At 39.8% G+C, this 26,942-nt stretch overlaps 1 protein-coding gene across 4 annotated transcripts in view; it reads left to right on the top strand.

Annotated features, from left to right (window-relative positions):
- Positions 1-26,942, top strand: part of PCED1B (PC-esterase domain containing 1B) — a 152,922-nt gene that overhangs the window by 46,073 nt on the left and 79,907 nt on the right. The window contains exon 1 of one of the 4 annotated variants that reach the window (XM_060166453.1): positions 17,938-17,993. The exons of the other annotated variants lie outside the window; for them this stretch is intronic. The gene's annotated coding sequence lies outside the window, so the exon portion shown is untranslated. Of the gene's footprint in view, positions 1-17,937; positions 17,994-26,942 lie in introns of those variants that run through there. 4 annotated transcript variants of the gene reach the window in all.

Raw genomic sequence — 26,942 nt, 5'->3', positions numbered from 1 at the left:
TAGGCATTCATCACTTGGCCTAATAAGCATCCTATTGGAGGATGACGTATAATCTAGTGATTCACACTGGCCCTCTTTTTTTTTAAAGCACCATGGCCGGTTTGCCACTGACTTAAGTGTTTACAACACAGAAAATGTGTTTCATTTGTAATTGGAGCCAACATGATGTTTCCCTGAAGATGGGCAGAAAGCCAACCACGCGGACTTGGTTCCAGAACTTGGTATTTCACTTTGTCGGGCTGTGACTTACATCATAGTTGCTCAAACTATATTTTGTTAAGTATGAAATACAAATGCTTTCCTTATGTCCTCAGTAATAGAAAGTCATTGAACATCTTGCAGCCCCTTAATCTTTTAGTTAAGGTATATAGTATAGAAAACTAGATTGATGGTGCCTCTCTCCTGGAAACCTCTGCTCTCAATATCTGCCCTTCTGTTTTAGAAAATGAACATTGTCCTCAAGGCATTAAGCAGCTTCTCTGTAGCCTATAGTTAAGTCCCTCAGATCTGGAAAATGAGAACCTGGAGATACTTGCGATCCTTGGTGCTTGGATCAATGATTTACAAGTTTATCTTGTCCCTTTGTAAGAGCTTGGCATACAGAGCAAGTCTTATCAAAAATCTGTTCTATGTTTACAAATTTATTAAGAGCTCTGAAATGTCCTGTCCATTTTTGAGAAGTTGCAAAAGAATTAGTCACAGACCTCCTGGAGATTATAACCCCCTAAATCAAAAACAAATACCATATGCCCATTTTATTTCCCTATTTTCTCATTAGTAGGGGACGTTTGAGTTTCATGGGAAGCATACCATACTATGGGAAAATCAGGTTATTAGATTAGAATAAAGATTTAACATTGTTGACTGAGAAATCTTACTTTCTAGTATAACTATACAGTTATGTCATAGCCTAGATTATTTGACCAAATAGTTTTCCACAAAACAAGGTGCTACCTTTGATAGCAGTCACACTAAAGAAATCCATATTCAGTTACAATTAGCGGTCAGAGATTTCCTACAACTTTTGTTAGGTAATAACACTTTCCTCTTTCTGAACACTAAAAGTTATTTTAGAAGGTATGATGACATTATCTGAGCTCTAGCATGGCTCCTTCTAAACAGTGTGTGAGCACAGCCTCAAACAGTATATCCATATATATCTGTCCATGCATAGTTGGATTTTATCCAAGCAGAGGTCATATAGAGATGCTTAATTTTTATGACATCAATTATCTTTGGAGAACAGAGATTGCAAAAGCATTGCCCTTTAAAGAGCTTATTTAATCTATGCTTAAGATGTATATACTTTCATTAGAATCAATAAAACAATGCAGCAAAATTCTATAATAAGTCCACCAGGATATCCAAAAAAATTAACATTTCTGTTTCCCCTTCCTTAATATATTTTATATTCAAGTGAAAACTAGGTGAATATAAGAAGACAAGAACAAAAGTTGAATATAGGTGGTAAGATGCCATAGACCCAATGAATCACAGGTATTAAACAAACAAGATTTTTCTTCCCATTTTGTTTCTATTATATTTTAACTTACAAAATCAGGATTATCACAATCATTCTTATCTATAATTTTGAATTCACTTTTTTATTAACATATGCCTTGTAACATGACCCTTTAATCATGTTATTAAGTTTCTTCTGAAAATATTTTAGTGCTTGCATGATAATTATATTTTATGAACACATTATTATTTATTTAGCCATTTCCCTACTGTTAGACATTTTGTTGTTTCCATTTTGGGCTACTAATAAGAGTGCAGTGAACATCTTTATACATACATTTTGAACAGTTACTGATATATAATTGACATACAATAAATAATATACAGTGTATAAATTGATGTTTTCACATGTATATGCCCTATAAAGCTATCACTATAATCAAGATAATGAACATATTCATCACCCTCAAAAGTTCTCTCATGCTCCTTAACCCCCTTCTTAATCCACATCCCCAGGAAATCATTTATTTATTTTATGCCACTATAGTTTGTTTTTCTATACTTTTATATTAATGTAATCATATGGTATATACTCTTTTTGTCTGTTTTTTTTCACTCAACATTATAATTATTTTGAGATTGATGCATGTTGTTTTAGTATTGAGAGTTTATTCCTTTTTATTGCTGAACACTGTTCCACTGTATGGATATACCATAATGTGTTTATTCATCCACCTGTTGATGAACATTTGGGTTGTTTCCAATTTCGGGCTGTTACAAAAAATTCAAAGCTTCTATAAACATTCATGAACAAATCTTTGTGTAGACATATGCTTTTGTTTCTCTTGGGTAGATAACTGGGAGTGAAATGGCTGGGTATGTGGTAGGTGTATGTTTAGCTTTTTAAGAAGTCCGACAGCAGTGCATGAGAGTTCCAATTGTTCCACTTACTGATGCTTACTGATACTTGTTATATTCAGTCTTTTGAAGATATTTTAATAAGGTATGGTGTTACCATATTGTAATTTAAATTGGCATTAACTAATGGCTAATGATGCTGAGCAACTTTTTATGCCCTTATTTGCCATCTCTATATCATCTTTGGTGATGTGCCTTTACAAATTTGTTTCCCATTTTCTAACTGCATTGTTTGTTTTCATATTATTGAGTTTTGGAAGTTCTTTCTATATTCTGGATACAGATCCTTTATCCGATAGATGATTTCCAAGTATTTTCTCCCTGTCTTTGACTTGGTTTTCAACCAAACCAAACCAAATAAAGCAGTGTCTTTTAAATAGCAGATATTCTTGATTTTGGTGAAGTCCAATTCATCAGGTTTTATTGTATGGATTGTCTTTTTGGTGTTATACTTGAGAAATACTTGCGTAGCTCAATGTCACAAAGGGTTTCACTTATGTTATCTTTCAGAAGTTTTAAAATGTTGCGTTTGACATTTAGGTCAATGATCTTTTTTTTTTTTTTTTTTTGGTTAAGTTTTGTACACTGTAAAAGGTGTGGAATGTAGTTTGTTGTTGTTATTCTTTTTCTTGGTATATGGATTGCAAATTTTTCCACTACTATTTGTTGAAAAGACTATCCTTTCTCTAGTAAATTGCCTTTGTATCTTTGAAAAAAATTAATTGTTCATATATATGTGGGTCTGGACTTTCTGGACTCGCTATTCTGTTCCATTGATCTATTTGTCTATCCTGATGGGCAATGACATGCGGCTTTGATTACAGTAGCTTTATAATGTCTTAATATCAGATTGTGTTAACCCTCCATTTTTGTTCTTTTTTAAATTGTTTTGGCTGTTCTAGGTCCTTTGTATTTCCATATGAAATTTAGAATCAACTTGTCAATTGACAAAAAATCCTGCTTAGATTTTGATTGAGATTATGTAGTATGTACAGATGGATTTGACAATAATTGGAATCTTACTAATATTGAGTCTTCTGAATCATAAACATAGTATATCTCTCCATCTATTTAGGTCTTTAATTTTTCTCAGCAGTGTTTTGTAGTTTCCAATGTACAGGTCTTACACATCTTTTATAAGATTTATCCCTAAGTAGTTCACATTCTTTGATACTATTATAAATGGAATTGCATTTTTATTTCAATTTCTTATTGCTTATGGCTAGTATATAGAAAACAAATTGACTTTAGCCCTTTGGGCTTGTATCTCACAATTTCACTGAACTCACTTATAAGTTCTAGTAGCTTTTTTTATAGATTTCCTTTGATTTTCTACATACACAATCATGTCATCTGCAAATAAAAGCAGTTTTTTTTCCTTTCCAATCTTTTCCAAAAATGCCTTCTATTTCTTTTTATTTTCTTACTGCATTGGTCAAACCTCTAGTACAATGATAAGTGGAAGCAATGAGAGTAAACATCCTTGCCTTGTTTTCACTCTTATAGGGAAAACATTTCAGTCAATCTTTCATCATTAGCTATGATGTTAGCTGTAAGATTTTTTGTAAAAAACCTTTTTTTTCCCCTGAGGTTGAGAATTTTCCCTTCTATTTATAGTTTACTGTGAGTTTTTGTAAGGAATGTATGTTGGATTTTGCCAAATGGTTTCTCTGTGTCTGCTGAGATGATCACATGTTTTTCATTTTAGTCTATTAATACAGTAAATTATATTGATTGGTTTTCTAATGTTAAAACAACTGTGCATTCCTGAGATAAACCCCACTTGTCAAGATGTATTATGTTATTTATGTAATGTTGAACTCAATTTGCTAAACTTTTATTAAGAATCTTGGCACTAAGTTTCATGAAGGGTATTTGTGTGTAGATTTCTTTTGTTATGGTGTCTTTGGTTTTGGTCTCAGTATAATACTGGCCTTCTAGAATGTGCTGGGAAGTAACACACCTCTGCAATTCCCTTGGAGAATTTTTTGTAGAATTAGTATTATTTCTTCCTTAAATGTTTGTTGAGATTCACCAGAGAAGTCATGTGAACCTGGAGTTTTCTTTGTGGGAAATTTTTAACTTCAAATTCGATTTTTTTAATAGATGTAGGATTACTTAGGTTATTTATTTCTTGTAGAATGAAGGGGCTTTCATAGTTTGTGTCTTTCAAAGAATTCATCCATTCCATCTATGTTATCAAATTTATTTGCATAAAGTTTTTCATAATATTCCCTCATTATCCTTGTTACTATCCATTGAGTTGTCTCTCATCTCTGATGTTAGTATCTTGTTTATTCTCTCTTTTTTTCCCTGTTGATTGGACTGGCTAGAGTTTTTATCAATTTTAATGATTTTTCTCAAAGAACCAGTTTTGGGTTTCATTCCTTTTCTCAGTTATTTATATTTTCTATTTCATTGATTTTCACTCTGATCTTTATTATTTCATTTCTTCTGCTCCTTTTTAGTTTTCTTTGCTGTTTATTTTCTAATACTTAAGGTGGAACCTGAAGTCAATGATTTCCGAACCTTCCTTTTGAATAAAGGCATTTTAGTTTTAGGAACTATCCTTTAAGAACTGTGTCAACTGAATCCCACTGCATTCCACACATTTTGGTATGTTTTGATTGCGTTGACATTTAGTGCAAAATGCTTTCTAATTTCCCTTTGATTTGTTTTATTACCCAGGGGTTATTTAGAAATGTGTTATTTTTTCCAAATACTTGGGGACTTTCTAATTATCTTTCTGTTATTGACTTCTAATTAAATTCCACTGTGCTGAGAGAATATACTTTGCATGACTAAATCCTTTTAAATTTATTTAAACGTGTCTTATGGCTCGGAATATTGTCTATTTTGGTAAATTTTCTATGTATATTGGAAGAGAATGTGTATTCTGCTGTTGTTGGGTGAAGTGTTCTATAAATTACTATTAGATCAAATTGGTTGATAGAGTGGTCAAGCCTTCTATAGACTTACTAATTTTTTGGTCTATTTGGTCTATCAATTACTGACAGAGTGCATGTACATTCTTTTGCATCTTGATAATTTTTTATGTTTCATTAATACCTAATAAGAGAACAGTATTGTGAATGCCATATGGAAAATCTTGGTATCATTTATTAATTTAGTATTTATCATTTATTAATAAAGTACTTAGAAATGTTGTTCTACAGATTTAGATCTTGAAATGAGAAGTTTAAATAGTTGGCTGATTATGGCAGTTGACAGCCTCAAGTCAGATTGATCTATGAAATGATTCAGTGGTATGAACACTATGATCCAGACGATGAGATATAATTTAGTGATTTCAAAATTTTTTTCTCAGTTGTAAAAAACTTCCCTCACATAAAATTTTACCAGAAATTCAATACAGATAGAAAAGTGAAATAGCTTCTCTTTTATCTGGACTCCAGTTGTTCAGCCTCACTGTGGGCCTCACTCTCCTTCCCCCAGAGGCACCCCCTCTGGTACCTCAGCAGAAGACTTCAGACACCATGGAGAGTATTGAAAACAGTAGATGTACCCAAATACTCTGCTTACCGAGAAAAAAAAAAAAAGAAATGATCCCATTCAAAAGTGAAATTGTAAATGGATTTCAACTCTCACGTCAACAATAGGGATTGGTAACCTGCCTAGTGAACTGTCTGAAAAAATGTCTGAAATTGATTCCTGTCTCATTAGTAACTTAAGGGGTCACGTTCAATTATTGATGTCGGCCGGGGGCACACGTGTGGGAACTGGAAGAGCACATGCCACACATTTGATATTCTTAGACTTGAGATATTGACAGATCTACTGTTCAAACCTGGTTTCACATGACATCTCCTAGCTGAATAATACGTTTGGAAAATTAGGAAAACTATACAGTGACATTTGCCAGGCTTTTCCAAATTGAAATCGACAAAGAATGCTTAAGTAACCTTGCAGAATAAAGATTTGTGTAAGGCTACATGGGATGGCGAGGAAGCACAGGACAGCTTCTCAAAATTTCCTTCACAGAATGTCAGAAGTCCCAGTGGTCTGTCAAGGGAACTCTGAACCAGGGGCCCGCTGTCCCCTTCTTTAGTGCTCTGCCAGCATGATGACTTAGCTGCTCTCTCCTTTTCTTTCACTGTTCCTGCCATAACAAACTAACTTTCACTGTTCCTGCCATAACAAACTAACTCTGTTTGCCTCAAGGCTTCTGCTCTCCGCCTTCTTTCTGCATATCTCCTTGCCACATTCCTCACTGTACATTTCAAGTTCAAATTCCCCACAGAGAATGATAGGTCAACAAATGACTCTTCAGAATGGAGTGTCCCCTTGGGCAGAAGTCTCATGCCAGGTTACTTACATGGCACTGGGCAGCCTATAGATAGCTGTCCTTTGATCTGGTGCCCATCCCTAGTCCAATCACTCGTGGTTAAAGTGGCTAAATCACAAGACACGAAGGATGGAGAAGGGGCCATGTGTCTGTCAGGAACTCTGAAGGATCCCAGCAGGAGGCGCGTTACCTGGTAGGCATGAGATGTGGCCTGTCCATCATAACCACGTCCCACAGCATGGTGAACACCAACTGGACTTGCTTGCTGTCATGTCACAGAAAGAATAAATTTCCTTATGATGGGCTAAAGCAGTGGTTTTCCAATTGTGCTTGGCAGGAGTCTTGAGTTCTGCCCGAAGGAGAAACTCAGTAGGTAGGACCCTGAGCTCCCTATGCCCTTTTTCAACCACTGCAGTTTCATATTATTCATTTTTGCATATTGGATTTTCAAGTAAAATTTTACTTGAAATTAACATTCCTCTATTAACAAATAGTGAACTGAGAGCCACTGAGCTAGAGTAGTAGAAAAACTTTCATTTGGATAATTTTTTTTTTAAGTAGTGAAGCTTTCGTTTTTAAAGAGTAAGTGTTATTAAGATATACGATGGGACTTCCCTGGTGGCACAGTGGTTAAGAATCCACCTGCCAATGCAGGGGTCACGGGTTTGAGCCCTGGTCTGAGAAGATCCCACATGGCGCGGAGCAACTAAGCCCATGTGCCACAACTACTGAGCCTGCGCTCTAGAGCCCACGCGCCACAACTACTGAAGCCCGCGCACCTAGGGCCCGTGCTCCACAACGAGAGAAGCCACCGTGATGAGAAGCCTGCGCACTGCAATGAAGAGTAACTAGAGAAAGCCCGTGTGCAGCAACAGACCCCAAAATAAATAAATAAGCATATTACTAAAAAAAGAAAACAAAAGGTATAAAATGTCACTGAATGCATTTTACCCAATTTTCTATAAAATGCTTCTGAGAAGGGTAAACAGGAAAATAGAATGAGTTTATTTAACATTACTTTCTTCATCACAATTGTTTTTATGTCAGATATTATCATGGGAAAGTGTTTAATTACGACTGAAATATTTATTTCATGAGTAGGATAAAAATTTTGATACCAACAAGCAGATTACAAATTCAAACGGTTAAAAATAACATCTTATTAAAGCTGTCTTCATTGCTTTAGTTTACAGATACAGGACTGTAAAGTCCATATTAATTGCTAGTTACATTGACAGTTAACTACTCATGATGAACAGGGACGCATTCGAGCAGCAGTCCCCAACCGTTCTGAAGACAATTTTCCACGGATGGCGGGGGTGGTAGGGGGAGATGGTTCAGGCGGTAATGCAGGCGATGGGGAGCTATGGGGAGCGGCAGGCGAAGCTTCCCTCCTCGCTCAGCGGCCACTGCTCACCTCCTGCTGTGCCGCCCGGTTCCTAACAGGCCGTGGACTGACAGCTGTCCGAGGCCCGGGGGTTGGGGACCCTTGCATTGGAGGACGGAGAGAATGATAAAAGTGCCCACTGAACTGAGAAGGCATCTTGAAACCAAAAAAAAAACGAGGCAGGCAGCTCTATATAATCAATGGATTGGTTTTTTTATAGGGTAACTTACAAGGTGGGAGCAGGATTTGACAGACGAAGATCTGGAAGCATTTGCAAATGCGTTCCACACAGCCAAGGGGCCATTAGGACAGTTTTGTAGTTAACCTAGGGTATGGGGGTCGGAACTGGGAAACAGGACATGCATTCCTAAGTCAAGATTCATGAACGGGTCACTAGTCTCATGGGCACCAGTAATACAACAGCAAAGGTTTTCATCATTGTTTGGGGACCAACAGGGCATAGAGGCTACCTAGTCCTAATGATTATTGAACAATATCTATTCATTACAAAGCCCTTGACTTTGGAGAAGTGATTTACTGCACAGTACAGTCCTGGGTAGGGTCAGCGGAAGGACAGGAAAAACTGTAAGGGCCCACGATGGAGTCAGTTATGCTAACAGCCATACGGAATGCATCACAGCAATCACACATTACTTATATGTTAGATCAACGTGTACATTTATTTTATTATAACCATCATATTTGTTACGTTCAGTCTTATCATAGAATGGTTATCTCCAAGAATATTTGTTTTAAACTGAAGGTATCTTGCTGGTATTTATAAATATGAATTACTTTTATAACTGAGGAGCCATATCCTTATTCTATGACTTGGGACATGCCAATACTTGTTTAAAAGAAGACTGACTCATCCAATAAAGATTTCATGTCACCGTCACTTGTTGAAATGACAAAACTATCTGAAACTCTCTTCTAAGCATTCCACCCCTTAGGCTGAGCAAATGCACCCCCAGATTCTTCAGAATGCCCCCCAAATGCCCTCTTTAACCAATGCAAGACAACAGCCTTCCTTACTTCCTCTCAGAATCTTAGTGCCTCTCTGGATTAAGCAGAAAACTATTCAACTACTCTCATTTCCTAGAAACTTGTTAGAGTGAATGTGGGTGCTCTGTTCTACGTATCATCTGTCCTGGCTGGGATTACACCAGAAAATTCTCACTGCAGAAACCACTACGAGCAAAAGGGAAGGAAGGTTGGAGCGAGCAACCTGGGCATGGGTCATATTTTTTCCTCCATGGCTCATTTTCAGTTTTCTCCAACTTCCTGATTGTGCCGAACCTGTTGTCATGTTTTGCTTCATCTTTACATGAATAATGAGGAGGCTGCGGTGAAAGTAAGTGTCCTGGGCAGTAATGGACTTTACATGGAAAGTCATTGGCATCAAGGACAACTAACAACAGTGGAAACCTTGAGATTTTTCCAATGTGTATCCTTTTTAATAAAACAATAACTGGGGCTTCCCTGGTGGCACAGTGGTTGGGAGTCCGCCTGCCAATGCAGGGGACGCGGTTCGTGCCCCGGTCCGGGTGGATCCCACATGCCGCGGAGCGGCTGGGCCCGTGAGCCATGGCCGCTGAGCCTGCGCGTCCGGAGCCTGTGCTCCGCGACAGGAGAGGCCACAGCAGTGAGAGGCCCTAATACCGCAAAAAAAAAAACCCAAACAAACAAACAAACAAAAAACATATTGTACCAATTAATTTTTATTCCTGTGTGTACTTAAGCCTGCAGTCTGGAGCTTGGACCCAGTTTACCCAAACTAAAAATGACGCTAATATAGTTGTAGTAAGACTTTTTCCTCTGACATAACTGCCCCTGTAAAAATGTCCCAGTGCAAAGGAAGAATTAAATGTCTTACACTTGGATTTATAGTTCAGAGCTTGAATGCCATCATTATATTAATGCTTGAAAACAATATTCTCATGCAGGCTAAGGGGCAGGCTTCATCTGACAGTGAAGTCAGTTCATTGTAGTGTGTTGTAAGTCGATTTCTAGATGGCCCTAACTACACGCTTCACCCTACCCAACTACGTCAGAAACTGTGCTGTCAGTTAAAAGGGAGACTGGAGGGGACACTGCATGTGACTCAGCCTAAAGGTATTGATTGCTATTACTGGAATAAAACCCAAACCATGACCTCAGGATGGCAAGTAACATCCTCTTGAAGTTGAATGACAGCATCACTACCAAAGGAGAACCACACCCAGCTGGGGCACAATCAACATCTGTGGAATTTAAGTTAGAAGTTCTTTTGTTACAGATTATCATTAGAAATACAGTACATTCAGGGGGAAAAAATGAAAGAAATATGACAATATTGTAATCCCATAACACTGATGAGTAGACAGTGGTTCAATATACTATTCTACTTTTATATGTGTTTAAAATTTCTCATATTTAAAGTTTAAAAATGCAGGTTAAAAGTAATTCTCCCATCTTTTTTTTTTTTTTTTTTTTTTTGCGGTATGTGGGCCTCTCACTGTTGTGGCCTCTCCCGTTGCGGAGCACAGGCTCCGGACGCGCAGGCTCAGCGGCCATGGCTCACGGGCCCAGCCACTCCGCGGCATGTGGGATCTTCCCGGTCCGGGGCACGAACCCGTGTACCCTGCATCTGCAGGCGGACTCTCAACCACTGCGCCACCAGGGAAGCCCCTCCCATCTTTCTTATAAAGGAGGCTTTAGAGGATATTTTCTTTATGTGTAGGTCCATAACATAGTACCAAGTTAATTTAAATTACGAAGACACAAATATTATTTTCTGACTATTTTCACCTATCTATAGATCTGCACAAGTTTGGAATTCATCCTTGATAAGCTAAACTGGGTAAGGTAACATGACATCAGCAAGCGTACTTTCCAGGTACCTCAAGGGCCGTGATTTCTGTAGTAGGGATTGTACTAAGAGAAGAAAGACAAGTCTATCCCTGTCTTAAAACAGCTTGCTTTGATGGATGCCCTGCTGGGGCACGCCTTTTATGGGGCCCTGAAACATCAGAGACAAAATGGCTAGACGGTTGGACCAAAAGCAATTGTATAATTCTTGGTTCACTAATAATGACAGGTATAATTATGGGAGTGGACTGGTGGGAACTGGGGACACATCATGCCAGTGGGATTTGGAAAAATGACCATGGGCATTCTGGGTTCAGACCTGATATTCACTGAGATCTGTTGCTAAAGATAAATCTGGACACTAGTTAAAACAGTGAAGATAGGTTCTACTCAGAAATAAATTATTGCAATAGGGAAGGGGGTCCAGCATGAACTGAACTCAACTTTGCCAAAACAAAAAGCAGGAGGCTTTTTAAAGGCAGAGGTGGGGGGCTTCCATGGTGATGCAGTGGTTAAGAATCCGCCTGCCAATGCAGGGGACGGGTTCAAGCCCTGGTCCTGGAAGATCCCACATGCCGCGGAGCAATGAGCCCGTGCGCCGCAACTACTGAGCCTGCACTCTAGAGCCCGCGAGCCACAACTACTGAGCCCGCGTGCTGCAACTACTGAAGCCCGCGTGCCTAGAGCCCATGCCCCACAACAAGAGATGCCACCGCAATAAGAAGCCTGCGCACCAGAACGAAGAGCAGCCCCCCCTCACCGCAACTAGAGAAAGCCCACATGCAGCAACGAAGACCCAATGCAGCCAAAAATAAATAAATTTTAAAAAAAGGCATGGGTGGGCCAAGGGCAAGGAACTGGGGAGTGTTAGGGGGGTTGGTCCTTGTGACTGGATCTTCTGGCTTTGTTTATTGGTGCTTATCTGGAAGAGAAACAGATGTCTCCTATCTTAATGGCAGGAGCAGTGAGGCAAGTAAAAGTAAGGCCCTACCAACTTTAGCCCTAATCCTCCCACTGGCCTGTGGGAGAGTCATCTCCACAGATGTTTGCATTTCAAAGACTCTCAGGCCCTTGAAGAAACTGTCCTGGGTAGTAGAATTACATCTCAAAGGGCAGAGAAAGGATTTATAATTGCAATCTTTCTAAAGTGTCTGCTCAAAGAGAGGGTGCAAGAGCCTGTCTACCAATTACCAGGTTTTGGCCAGGAACAAACAGTAAATTCTCCTGGAAGCACCAGGATTTTTCAGGCAGATACTTTGAAAAGGAGTGCAGACTTGAGCTGTTAGAAACTGTGCTAGTGTTTGTTTAAGTCTCTTGGTGGTGGAGGGAACAGGGCAGGAGTGGACAAATCACTTGTTCCGAGAGCCTGCAAGTTTTATAAGCCAAGGTTGCAGTCTGTTCGAGAAGAGGGCTCAGAGGAGGCTGAACACAGGTTGGTCAAGGAGATCGTCTTTGTCACAGCTCAGAGTTTCCACTAATAACATCATTTTGCATATAAAGTACATCACTGTTCTCTGAAGACCAGTATCACAGTTCTAGCATAAGACGCCTCACATCAGGTATCTTACTTGCCAGGGCAAGGGAAAGAAAGAAAATCCTAATAGTGACTTTCAAGATACAATTTCCAGTGACCGAGATCCCTGACTGCTTCATGACGTGAATGGTCAATCCAGAAGTGAGAGCATCTTCAGATGCTCAAGGAAGTATTCCATAACATGATGGGCATTTTGTGCCACATGGGAAAATAAAGAGGAGATTTAGAATGCAAGGCCTTCATTAGATTAGGACAGGAGGTAATGTGAATTGACTTTGTGGACAGGGATTTATGTGTTTGTTTCCTTATCCACATGGAACGCCTTCCTTCCTTTCTCTTTTTCTTCCTTCTTTTTTTTTTCAATTCAGTGAAATATAGAGAAGACATCTCTTATTAACACTTAAATAATACACCAAACAGAAAATAATACAAATGTCTGGTTAGAAAATAGGAAATTCAAACAGGGCAAAAATTGTACAAAATGAAAAAAAGCAAGCCCTCCCCCCACCAAATTGACTCCATCCCACCCAATCTTTGACCTAAAAGTAACCGCTATTGAATAACGTCTTGTGATTCATCCATGACGCAAAAGGATACACATATGCGTGTACACGTGTACACGTGTTTATGTCTATTTTTCTGTTTCTTTTTTAATCTATAGAATAGGGATCGTACTATACACACCTCTTTACTTGTTTTTCAACTTATTACCAAATATTGAAAATCATTCCATATACAGATTTACATTATCTTTTAGTCATCAGTATTTGCTTCTATGGATTTGTCTGTTTTTTATTTCACCAATTCCCTACTGATAGGAATTGGTTGTTTAGAGTTTTTAGCCATTACAAATAATGCTGTAATTAATAAAGTTTGATATACATAGATCTAGGCGAACTCCATCAATATATCCTTATAGTAAGATTCATATAATGGGATTAATGGACTTGAGGACATGGAGACGGGGAAGGGTAAGCTGGACAAAGCGAGAGAGTGGCATTGACATATATACACTACCAAGTGTAAAATAGATAGCTAGTGGGAAACAGCTGCATAGCACAGGGAGATCAGCTCAGTGCTTTGTGTCCACCTAGAGGGGTGGGATAGGGAGGGTGGGAGGGAGACGCAAGAGGGAGGGGATATGGGGATATATGTATATGTATAGCTGATTCACTTTGTTATACAGCAGAAACGAACACAACATTGTAAAGCAATTATACTCCAATAAAGACGTTTAAAAAAAAGAGATTGTTCTTTTAAAAGATATATATATGCAATTAAAATTTTTATAAACAATGTCAAATTGCTCACCAGAAGGGCATTCAAATTTACACTTTCACCAATAGGACACAAGAGTCATTTTTCCCTCATACCTTCACCAGGAGTGAGTAGTATCCAATTTTTTTTTTCTAAGTTGATAAGTACCTCAGTGTTTTGCTATTTACTCCTTTCATTATAAGCATCTTTCATATATTTATTGGCCATTTGTGTTTTTGTACTATAAGATTCATGATCATATCTTTTGCCCATTTTTCTATTGGTTTGCTCACCTTTTAATTTATCTGAATGAGCTCTTTATAAATCAAGAAAATTAGGCTGTCCATCTGTCAAAAGATTGAATGGTTAAAATAAATTATTCTCTTCCTTCCTCTTAGCAGATGGAATTATTAAGCCCTTTTAAAAAAAGAATTTCAGCCTGATTCCGTTTAAAAATGAGATATGGGAGATGACAAAAGCCAGACCATCACTTACTTTAAAGGGTAAGTAAACAGTAAGAAGGCAGCATGAGGTACCCAAGGGAAATTTGATCCATCAGAGTTGGGAAAGCAACCAAATATTCATGCCTTTATAATCTGCATAAAACTTGCACACCACTCACCGCAACTAGAGAGAGCCCACGCACAGCAAGGAAGACCCAACACAGCCCATAAATAAATAAATAAATTTATTTAAAAAAAAACAAAAAACTTGCACACCAGAACTTCAAAGAGTATCTTTCATGTAGCTCTTCAATATCTTTCAGAATCCTGAGTCTTCCAAATTTTAAGGGATGTTTCTGACAATTTTTAAGTTCTGTTTTGAGCATCTCAGTATCACTGTGAAATAGGATTAAGCAACTCCTTCAGTTAAAACAGTATCAACTTATATTGGAAGGTAAAGCATAGTACAGCAAGACAGGCAGGTTGAAGAATGGCCATCATGATTAGGGTCAGTAAACTTGGACTCTGCACCTGTCTCTGTCACTTTCTTGCCATGGAAACTTGAGTAACTCCCTCAGGTTCTCTGTTTCAGTTTTCTCATCTATAAAATGAATATCATAACTTTCTACCTATCAAATAGGTTATTTCGTGAATTAAAAGAACTCGTGGTAAAACATTTTGTAATCCATGTGACCCTCTGAATTACTTTAACTGTTGGAAAGTAACATATCTGTAGATTACATTCTGCAATGTCTCATTGGCTTCCTGTTATTATCCAGCTTGTGAAAGATCGTGGTACTGATTACAAAACCTAATACAAATTTTTTTCATGAAGTGGGTATCAACATTACCTTAATTTCACTTTATTTCCTTCATATTTAGACAATGACATATTTTGATTAAATGTGTACATTTTAGCTCCTTATGTTATCATATTCAATATATATCTTCAAATATAGAAATGATCAGAATTGGAATCATCAACAGATCCAAAGCAGTCCTTTGCAAAAATGATTTATCTGTTATAGGAAATAAAATATTTAATGTATATATTAAGTAAGCTCTACAATAATGCTATTAGATAGATTTCTATAGAAAACGTATTTCTAAAATGTTCCTATTCTAATTTCTAAACATTGAGGGAAAATGTTTTTGTCTTTCAAAAAAGGAATCTTTTTAATGCTTAAAATTACAAGGATTATATAGTCCCCAAAATCTACATTGTACCCAGAGCTGTTTATACTGAAACTGAGAGGTTTGGGCCACTTTAGAGATTTGACACTTTATTCAGAAACCCTCAAACCTTGTCACTGAAGAGAGCCCTGTAATTTAAGTGCAAATGGCCTATTTTGTTGAAATTGCCAGTGAACAGTTCTAATGATCTGAGAAGCAGCCCTCATTCCGGAGGTTCATGTAGCATAAAAGCCCAGGCTACCATTCCTAAGAGAATTCTTTCCTTCGAAAGATAATGAGTTGGGTGAAGTATGCCAGACATGGCAGACAGGACATATCATTAAACATGTAGGGGCTCCTCCAAAATATGTCTGTTCCTTCCTCTCTTTTACACACACACACACACACACACACACACACACACGCGCACACACAAATATACATGCATGCCCGCACGTGTACCCACGCACTCAGATGTTTCTATTCGGTGCCTGCCTTCTGTATAGAACCTCAAGAATGAGAAGAGAAAGAAATTATTTTCTGTTGCTTTTTGGGCTCTTCTTTTCTCAGATCTGGTCTGCCATTTTTAGCCTTTCTATCATTTGGCCACATCTTACGGCACCAGTGGACTTTTACCTTCCAGAATGAGTGTATGTTAGGACATTCCTAGATGAGTAGTCTGATTCTGGTCTTGCCTTGTGCACCACCAAGGCATGAAAGGTCCCGCCTTTCAGTAACTTGGCTCCCACTTTTAGACTGTTGATTATTTTCTCAGAAGAATCCGTGTTGCTGGATTTCAAGTCAGCTCTAGCCACTATCAGTAACTGACATTAACAAGAGTATCTAAACTCTACGACAGTTCATTCTGCACAGTGTTTTGAGTGGATTCACTCCAGATTCCACCATTATCTTAACTGCAATTATTGCTACAGTGAGAGTCATTAGACCATCTAAGGGTCTTTTACAGGATTCTTGCCTTGAGCCTAGATTCAGAAACTATGCCTCCTTTTCAAATGTGAAGGAACCCCTTGCTAAACTTTCTGTATTCGTGAGTTAGCGTGCCACCTGGCTACCATCTTGAATGAGCAGATGTTTCAACATCTGGAGAATTTCAACAGACTGTATCTCCATGTGCCTTTGGGATAACGTTTCTCAACTATTCCTGGCTCTTTCTTACTTCTGGCTCCTTTTTCCTCCCTCCTGGATTTTTTTTTTTTAAGCATTAATCACTACCTAACATTATGCGATGTGTTTGTTTGTTTATTACCTATCTCCCTGAATAGAATGTAAGTTTCCTTGCCCTTTTTGTACCCTTCTGATAACCAGTACTTAGAACAGTGTCGGCACATAGGAGCTGACTAAATATTTGCTGAATGGATGAATGAATGATTTGTGTAACTTTGGACACGTTACTTCTCCTTTTTGAGATTTCCATTTTGTTGTCTGGAAAATGAGAGTGTTAAACTAGATTTAATTATTTCTAAGTTTCATTCACATCTTGTGGCTGGGATTAAGAGCGTAGATAAGTTAAGGCCAATCTGGAGAGCAATGGGGAGGGGCAGACAACACAGAGATCTGTGTGCTCCCCTGATTACGGGGTCAGGGAAGGGCTTTCTTAGGAAAGCTGAGTAAGCCATGTGCATGTCCGGGAAAGAGAAACTCAGCAGAGGAAACTGCAGACGCAAAGACAGGAGTGTGTTTGGCTTGTTCAAGAAGTGGCAAGGGGGAGGGTGTAGCGGAAGTACAGAAAACAAGGGAGAGGGTTGGAAAGTAGGTCAGGAGGTAGCCAGTGGCTAGATCGCATTTGTGCGGGGTAGGTGCGGCGGGGTGTGTGCTTGGTGTGAGAGGGAATGTGTGTGTGGTATGGTGCGTTTGGTGCATGTATAGAAATGTCTTGTGTTTGTGTGATGTTTGTGTATATGTTGTGTATGTATGTGTGTGGTGTGGTGTGTGTATCGTGTATGCAGGTGTGTTTGGTATGAGAGGGGGGTATACATGGGGATCCTGCGTGTGCATGGTGGTACATATATGTATTGAAGTTACTACTCTTGTTACAACAAAAGTTGGTCAAAATTCATCCTGCCAGGGGGGTTGAAAACCATAGCTTGAAAAGGAAAGAAACATTCCTTTTCTGATTCTGAACAAACTCACAGGATTAAAAGACTGCCTTGCCTAAGTTACTGCATACTAACAAGGAATTTTACTTATTGAACAATACAGATTTTCAATAGTGCATTGATGTTTTCTGAAAAAGAACACTGTTTTGTTTCTGCTACATCATCCTAATCATTTAAATTTAATGCCTGACAACATTGTCAACACATAACGCAGCAAACACAGATTCCAAAACAAATCCATAATACATTTTAAATAAGTAGAGAGTTTTAAGACCTATTTGTTTGCAATTCTGGTTAACATGTGGGTTTGAAAGCCCAAGGATTCTTGACCTATATTACCTAGTCTCTTATGCCCCTGGCATGTTGGGCTGCCAAGAAATGTGTAGCAAAGTGTCAGGGACAACAAAATATGTTGTCACTTTCAACTGTTCTATGCATTAATATCTGTACCCAAAACCTCTCTCTTCATTTAGTCAGTGAAATGCAGTGATATCCGGTCTCCATCTTGACCCACATAGAAAAAACAAGCAAGACTGAAATACTGAAGGTATGTTTCACAATCGAGATTTTTAGTTATGTCAGAAGACAGTGGAAAATGCTTCACATATTTGACAGATGATATAACAGATTTATCCGCTCGTGATGGTGGCAGTTGTATGCAAAAAGGAAAGTTTGTCCAAAATACCTGGATAAACAGGAAAAGGGAGCAAAGACAGCGAGTTCCCCTTCTCCGGTAGGGTTGTTGGCTGGTATGTCCCTAAGATATGAGCCAAGATATGTTTACTTGCTAAATATCCTTACCCAAAACAAAACAAAACAGAAAGTTCTTAGGTAAGAGTGGTGTATTTCATAAAGTGTCCTTGATTTACGGGCGGTTTCTAAGACATTCTCGGTACTTTCAGATGACAGACTGCACACGTCTAAGGGGTTTCATATTTAAGAGACTGAATTTGCTGGACGTACTTGAAAGGATGGAATTACACTATAAAATGGTGGCTCACTCGAGCTCTGCAATCAGATGACTGTGTTTTGAGTTCCTGTTTGCTCTTTACCAGTTATAGAGCCTTGGGAAGGTTGTTTAATTTCCTCCTCACAAAGTTTCCTACACATATAACATGAAGCAGATGCTAGAGTGGGGATTAAATGAGCCACTATATGAAAATGCCTGGCACAAATTCAGCCCTCGGCATTAGCTATTAAGATTCCACTTTGTGTCAAGTATTAAAAGTATATAGAACACCTAACGATGAAAAGTCCCTACAATTTTCAAAGTGTTGTCACATGCATTATCTGATGTGCTTCACACAACAACCCATTGTAGTGGAGCAGATATTGTCCCATTTGGCAAAAGAGGGCAGATCAGAGAAGATCTGTGCCTGCCCCAAGGCCCCCCGCCACCATGTCATGGAACCAGGATGTGAATCCAAGTCTGCTGTGTCCCAGTGCTCTTTCCAGTAAATCAATTAACCCAGTATAATATTGAGTTGATCTGTGACTCTGGAAAGAATATAAGAGATTCCAAAAGAAATGTTACGTTTTGGTGTAGCAGGAGTTTTGAGGATTCTGCGAGACCACCCTCAGGTTCAGTGATTCACTAGAGGGACGCACAGAACTCAGAAAAGCTGTTATACACATGGCAATGGTTTATTACAGTGAAAGGATACAGATTAAAGTTAGTAAAGCCAAAGGCAGAGTCCAAGGGAAATCAGCCACAAGCTTCCAGTTGTCCTTACCCAGGGTCGTTGGAAAGGCAGCCCTTAATTCTCCCAGCAATGATGTGTGATGACGCACAAAGTACTATCGCCGACCAAGGGGCCCACCCGAGCCTTGGTGTCCAAGGTTTTTATTGGGGTTCAGTCACATAGGCATGGAGCACCTGAACGACTGACCCGAATTATTCAGTGTTCAGGCCTCCGCAGGTCACAATGGTACCTCGTGGTCCAAGGTCACAGGTCAACAAAGCAGGCGTTCTCCATAAATCACCTTGTTAACACAAATTATCTGGTGTGGCTCAAGGTCTCAGTTATACAAAGGCAGTCTTGTCAGGAAGGATATTCCAAGGGCTCAGAGGTTATCTCCCTGGAGGTGAAGGCCAGTCCATTCTTTAACATGTGCCAGGTTTGAGCACCCCCAACTCTGCTGAGGTAATCCTTCACCGCACAGCCGAGGCATAGCATCTGGGCTCTTGACGATATCAGAGCACAGCAAGAGGCAACTCAGAGGCAGACTCGGCCCAAACGTGAGCCTGAGAATCAACTTCTAAATTTGGTCCATGCGTCAATCCCCCGAGCCAATGGGTATTTCTGCTATTGCAGTGGGTGACCGGAGCCTGGAAGGTCTGCCTTGGAACCTAGCCGTGATGGGATCTCTTGTCTCTACTCCGGGCCCTTTAGCCTTCTGGGAGTGTCGCACTGTCCCCACTCTGGGAGACCTCCCACGGAGTGAAAGGGAGAGAGGACTTAATATTACTCAGCCATCTACTCTGAAGTAAGGATTTTCTTGCTAGCATGTTCAAAATTTCATTATTAGAGTAAGAAGAAGAAAGAGGTAGGACTCAGGCAACAGAAAACGCAACTCAGCATGGCTGAAACAGCCATGGATTTATCGTCTCACATAACAAGAAGCCCCAAGGGAGCACAGCCCCGGGGTTGTTCGATTCAGCTCCTTGACAACAACACCAAAAACCCAAGTTCTTTCTTCAGCTTCTCCATCCTGAGCGTCTTGGTTAGATTTCCTCATGGTTTAAAAATGGCTATAGTAAGAACAAACTAGTGGTTACCAGTGGGGAGGGGAGAGGGGCAATATAGGGGTGGGGCGCTGGGAGGTACAAACTATTGCGTGTAAGATAGGCTCAAGGATGTATTGCACAACATGGGGAATATAGCCAATATTTTGCAATAACTGTAAATGGAAAGTAACCTTTAAAAACTGTATAAAAAATTTAAAGAAAAAATGGCTATAGCGGATTCAGGCATCACATCTTCACAATCCATTACACAGACACAAAAATGGGACTTTTCCTTGTGTCTCTTTTAAAGAGTTATGAAACTTTCCCCAGAAGCCTCCCTTATGAGCTTCCCTTTATGTCCTGCTGGCCAAAACTGCCTCTTCCAAAGCCAATCGCTAGCAAACAATGAAAATTTTTTTCCCACTGGGTTCGTATAATCAAACACAGGACTGGGAATGGGACCAGCATTCCCTAAAGCCTCTGGATTCTTGGAAAAGTATAGACACTAGAACAAATTCAGCGTCTGTCAGAAAATACTGAGTAGGGAATTGCTATTGGGTAGGCAACCGAAGCTGTCTGCTGCAGCAAGTTCCCAGGTAGAAAAGCACAGCAGAGGCAATTCTCTGCAGCTTCTGAAATCTCTAGTCCTCATGGGGGACGCCAGAGGTCATTTGTGTTGCCTCAGTTTCCTGGAGTTAATTGATTCCTAGGAGAAAAAAAAGAAAGTCTTGAAGAGCCATGTTTGATGCTCATATAAGGTTTATTTTCCCACTTTTTGTTCAGGTGTTCTCCCTAAAGGAAAGCCCTCTCCTTTAGGAAGGAAACATGCCCTCTGTTTCACATATTTCTTCATCATTAATTCAGACATGCCTACCCCGTTGGCCAGATTCTCGTGCTGCTGACTGGAGTTCCTTAAATCTCAGACATATCTCTGTTACCAGACAGACCACAGTGGTGTTCAACATTTGTCCCCCTCAAGAGTCTTTCCTTTATCCAGTGAGATTTACAAAAGCAGGACTTTCTGTCCCCCTTTTGTCTTCCCCTTCCCCATTTCATTTTTCCATTGTCGACGTACCTTCAGGTTTGGTAACATGCCATCAGAAATGGGATTGCTGAGAATCTGTCCCCATGGAACTCAGTGGAAGATTCCATGAATCTAACAATCCCTTTGGCTATTCCTGGTCTTTTCAATTTACAGAAATAAATCTGTGCTCTCAAATGGTGGAAACAACTTTCCAGCTATTATTTCTCAGTTTAGACATTGCTCAATTGCTTTCATAATTCGGTATTTTGTATCTAGCTTCCAAACACCCTAAACCTAGAATTGACAATACATTTCACTTTTCTTAAGTGCTTCCCCTCCAGAGCGATCCCCCCCAAAGTCATTATGTTTCAACACAGGAAGTAACGTTGACATCCTCACCTGCTATTAGAGCTCAATTCCTTTTTCTTCACACTTCTCTCTCCCTTTGTCAGGTTCCCTGAAAACTGGCATAATAGTAGCCTCACACTTTCTCTACCTGTTATATTTCCTTATTCTGCCTTTCCCTGATGAATGATTGGGGATAACTGTCTTTTTATAGGCTGGCTTGAACAATAGTAGATGGCCTATCTGTAGGAGCAAATATGCTTCCTGATCATTTTCTCAGACAGATGCTTTAAAAGTTGATACTGGGTGGCCTTCCCTGGTGGCGCAGTGGTTGAGAGTCCGCCTGCCGATGCAGGGGACACGGGTTCGTGCCCCGGTCTGGGAGGATCCCACATGCCGCGGAGCGGCTGGGCCCATGAGCCATGGCCGCTGAGCCTGCGCGTCCGGAGCCTGTGCTCCGCAACAGGAGAGGCCACAACAGTGAGGCCCGCGTACCGCAAAAAAAAAAAAAGTTGATACTGGAGCCTGTCAGCCTGAAAGATTCCTCAGGAGGGTGAGGAGGGAGGAAGGCATCACAGTAGTTCTATGACAAGGACTTACACTTTAACATATGAGCTTCTTGTTTTAATAGCTCTTGCGCTTTTTTCAGATTTTAAAATAGTATATGTTTATTGCAGAGAATTTAGGAGGAAAATCCCATATTTCCTTTGTATAAGGACAGGCAGCTATTAGAAGAGATGTGGAGGAGTATATTGAAGGCAAACATTCTAATGAATAAGATTGAATCACATACTGCACTGGCAAAGTTACTGGAACATGCATGTGAGGCAGAAATACAGATTGTCCGTCCTTATGCTGGCAATGTATCATCAGCTGACGCTCGTCATTGACATCAAAAGCATCGAAGATATTTTCTTAAAGAAATATGAAGCAGGTTATTTCAACAAACATTCAACACAAATATACATGTATATATATATATATACATATAAGTTCCTACTAAGTTCCAGGTACTGTCCTAGGTCAGAAAGTATGGCAATGTACAGAACAAAACCCTCGTGGAACTCACATTCTTGTAACTAAGACAGACAGAGAAATCGGTAAATAAGGTGCCTCAGGAAGCCTGAAGGAAGCGAGGGCTCAGCCATATTGATGTCTGCTGGAGAGCACGTGCAAAGGCACTGAGGTGGGAGTGTGTGGGGGGTGTTGACGGAACAACAAGAAGGCCAGTGTGACTGGACGGCAGTGAGCAAAGGGTTCAGAGGTAAGGAGATGAGGTCAGAGAGGCATAAGGAGGCCAGGTCATGCACAGCTTACATTAGGGAATATCTTCTAATTTGACTTAGAGTGAGAGGAGAAGTCCTGGAGGGTTTTGTGCAGATATGATCTCACTTACTTTTTAAAAGGAATGTAAGGGGTAAGAAATGTCCAATTACAGATGAACAATAGAACCACAATGAAGGGAGTACAGAAGAAGGCATTAACCTAAGTGATTTTGGAAAAGAGTATTTTGACTATATATGGAAGATTAGTAATCTGGGTTCTCCAGAGAAACAGAACCAATAGGAGAATATATAGATAGATATAAAGGTAGGAATATATACCATGAGTTCTGTCTATCTATCTATCTATCCATCTATGATTTATTATAAGGATTTGCCTCACATGGTTATAGAGGCTGAGAGGTCCAGGACCTGTAGTCCACAAGTTGGAGACCTGGGAGAGCCGATGGTAGAGGTCCAGTCTGAGTGCAAAGGCCTAAGAACCAGGAGAGCTGATGCAGTAAGTTCTAGTCTGAGTCTCAGTCCAAAGGCAGGAGAAAACCAATGTCCCAGCTCGAAGATAGGCAAGGAGAAAGAATTCTTTCTCTCAGCTCTTTATTCTATTCAGGCCTTCAATAGATTGCATCTGGCTCCCACACTGTGGAGGGCAATCTGCTTTGCTCAGTCTACTGATTCAAATGTTAATCCCCTTCAGAAATAGCCTCACGGACACACTTAGACACACACGGACACACACAACGTGTTTGTACAAGGGTAGAAATAACATTTAATCATATCTTGGTACCCCATGCATGGCCCAATCAAGTTGACACATGAAATTAACCATCATGCACCATAAAGCTAAAAGCAAAAAGAACTATACAGAAATATTTTATTTGAATTGATAAATTTGTTTTTCACAGAGGTATGGGTGAAGCAACTCTGAAATTACTTTATGTGCATTATAGGATTGTGCAAATAAATAAATAGATTGTGGATAACGAGAGTCAGGTATCTTAACTGAGGAGAAAGAAGATACAAATAAGGAAAGGGGGGAGACTATAATGAAACTTGTCATGCTGTACTAGAGTCAGAGATACCAATGAGAATCATGGTGATAGATAGATAGATAGATAGATAGACAGACATATGTGTGTGTGTACACATACATATATATCCTAGTCCTGTTTGCTGAAACGGCCTGTAAGAGATGACACCCAGTGATGATGAGCACACCTGACACCCACAAGATTTTGGTTCCTAATCATCATTCTCTAATAAAAGGAGCCAGGGCTCCTTGGAAAAATGGCCAATTCCAGGGCTGGAGAGGAGAAGTAAAGGATGAGCCTGGGCTATTTGTGGTCTCAAAAAATATGGCAGTGCTTAAAAAAATTATGGGAGCATGTCAAAAGAATATAGGAGCCAATTTAAAGGAGCTACCAAGGGCCAAATATGGAACAAATTGAGTAAGAAAATAAAATAAATATCCATGAGTATGCACTAATATAAATAAATTATTCAATTGTTCTTTACAGTAGAATTCCAATTAATAAATGCTGAAAGAATAATGGAAATAGAAAATCACTCTTTAGTAAACACCAAAGTAAACAGTAGTAAGTGTTGCAGGCTAGCAATGTTGACAGATGCCGAAATTAGTGGGCAACACCATGATGAGAAATAGGATATCTGCATAGTCTCAAAGTATCTCCCCGCAAGATATTTATTAGTTACATGGGAAAAATCATAACTTTGTGGTGGAGAAAACTTAACCAAAGGATCAAAGTCAACATCACCACTTATGAGGCATACTGACATCATATACGTCCTCATATGCTGCACTAAGAAGACGTATTACCACTTCTGTAGTCTTCTTGATAAAAATGAGTAATCTCTGTATAATCATGAAAAAACATTAAACCAACTCAAACTGAAGGACTCTTCAATATATCTATATCTATATATATCAATCTATCAAGGACTCTTGATATATTGATATCAATCTATCAAGGTCATGGTAATTTTGTTTTTAACTGAAGAATTGTTTCAGATTGGAGAGGACTGAGGAAACATGAAAACTACTTGCAGTGTGAGATCCTGAATTGAATTTTGGACCTGAAAGAGAACAACTGGAGATACAGTATTGGAATAAGTTCTGAAGATTAGTTAACTGTGCAATCGACTCTCCATATCTACAGGTTCCATATCTGTGGATTTAATCAACTGTGCATTAAAATGTTTTGGAAAAAAATTCCAGAAAATTCCAAAAAGGAAAACTTAAATTTGCCGTGCATTAGCAACTACTTACATAGCAGTTACACTGTATTAGGTATAAGGGGAATGTGCTTAGGTTATATGCAAATACTATGCCATTTTACATAAGTGTGGGTCCTGGCACCAATCCCCCACAGATACTGAGGGAGGACTATTATATCAACGTTACCTTCTCAAATAGCATTAGACTGACAATTAGTAAAAGTTATAAAGAAAATTATTACATAGGGGACTGAAATCAAATGTACTAATTCTAGGAAAAGGAGAAAATGCTTAGAATTTATAAATTGAAGTTATAGCTGAATTATACACTTTTATTTTTTTCTTTTGCGGTACGCGGGCCTCCTACCGCTGCGGCCCCTCCCGTCGCGGAGCACAGGCTCCGGACGCGCAGGCTCAGCGGCCATGGCTCACGGACCCAGCCACTCCACGGCCTGTGGGATCTTCCCGGATCGGGACACGAACCCGCGTCCCTTGCATCGGCAGGCGGTCTCTCAACCACTGCGCCACCAGGGAAGCCCTGAATTATACACTTTAAAACTGCAGAAAATGTTCTCTCCATGTATATTTTATAGATAATTTGATATATAAATTCAAAATGATTGGAGTTCCAGTCATCTCAAATCTGGTAACTGGCTTTATCTACCAATTCAAGTCCTTGAAGTAGGAGGACCAGGAACTGCTAGATATAGCCAAAAGAAAGGAAAAGCCATCTGTGCTGAAAGAAGAAACAGTTTGCTCTCCAGAGCTGAATGGTGAACCCTTGCATCGCCTTTAGGCTAAGACTCTTCCAACTACTTTTAAGCAACCAGATTTATCCTCCCCACTGAATTATGAACTACATAATAGGTATGTCTCTGAATAAAAAGGGAAAAGAACTATTCATTGTTTCCTTTGTCCTATTCCCTTCTCTGTGAATTGACCTTTTCATTCAAGTTCTTTCCCGTGGAAAGACTAACCCTGCACTGCCCCAGACCACAGCTGGACCACGTGACCTTCCTAGGCAGGCTATAACCTATGCCTCTTCATACGGATATTCTTTCAGTATATGTTTCAATATGTTTGTTCTCATATGTAGTTCACTATGTTTGTTTAGCGGGGTGGGAGCTACTCTACTATATTCCACTATGCCACGTTACTATGTTGTTGCTGGGAGACAGTTCTCCAAGGTCTCTCCCATTTCTATACCTCTTGTGAGCAAGGCACTGACTGCTCTTTGTTCCAAACCATCTGACACACGTAGACAGGTATCATCAACTGGAAACCGTGAAACGGTAGCAGGCTAACTCGTTCGTTCACAAGGAGGGCCACTCTTGACAGTTGTTTGAACTTACTGACCCCAAGCCCTACTTTCAGCAGCCGGGATGTTAGGATTGGTGGCCGATGCCATAACTGCACTACGGGACTTGCCCGTGAGCACCACACAGATACTCATTTCAAACAGGTTTAGCACCTGTAGGGAGTTTTTGGTTTTGAACTGTTTCTCCTAGAAGTCAGTATCTCCTTTAGTGGGCACGGAACCAACTTGCATTTCAGCCACCATGTAGAGTTGCTGTCAAACACCTGAGTTAGCAGGTCTCCTAGTTTTGATTTATGCCAATGATATTTTAGCGCCCTTGCAGGCTGGTTTCCCAGGCAAATATTTACTAACCCGTTTCACAGTCTTGTTCTGTTACCTGTAAAAGTGTGTGTGTGTGTGCGTGCATGCGTGCACGCGTGTGTGTGCATCTCCTGTTCCCAAGCAGGTGACACCAGCTATTCTAGAGTCCCACCCACCTACATTCCCTTAGAGCTCTGGCTTTGGGGGTTCCTGAAGCCTCAAGGCAGAGCTCCATAATATGGGACAGAGGGGTGTGTGTGTGTGTG

The sequence above is a fragment of the Lagenorhynchus albirostris genome, chromosome 11 (genome assembly GCF_949774975.1).
Source record: "Lagenorhynchus albirostris chromosome 11, mLagAlb1.1, whole genome shotgun sequence".
NCBI lineage: Eukaryota > Metazoa > Chordata > Mammalia > Artiodactyla > Delphinidae > Lagenorhynchus > Lagenorhynchus albirostris.
The sequence above is the reverse complement of the archived record's forward strand: the minus strand, read 5'-3'. Positions and strand labels throughout refer to the sequence as shown.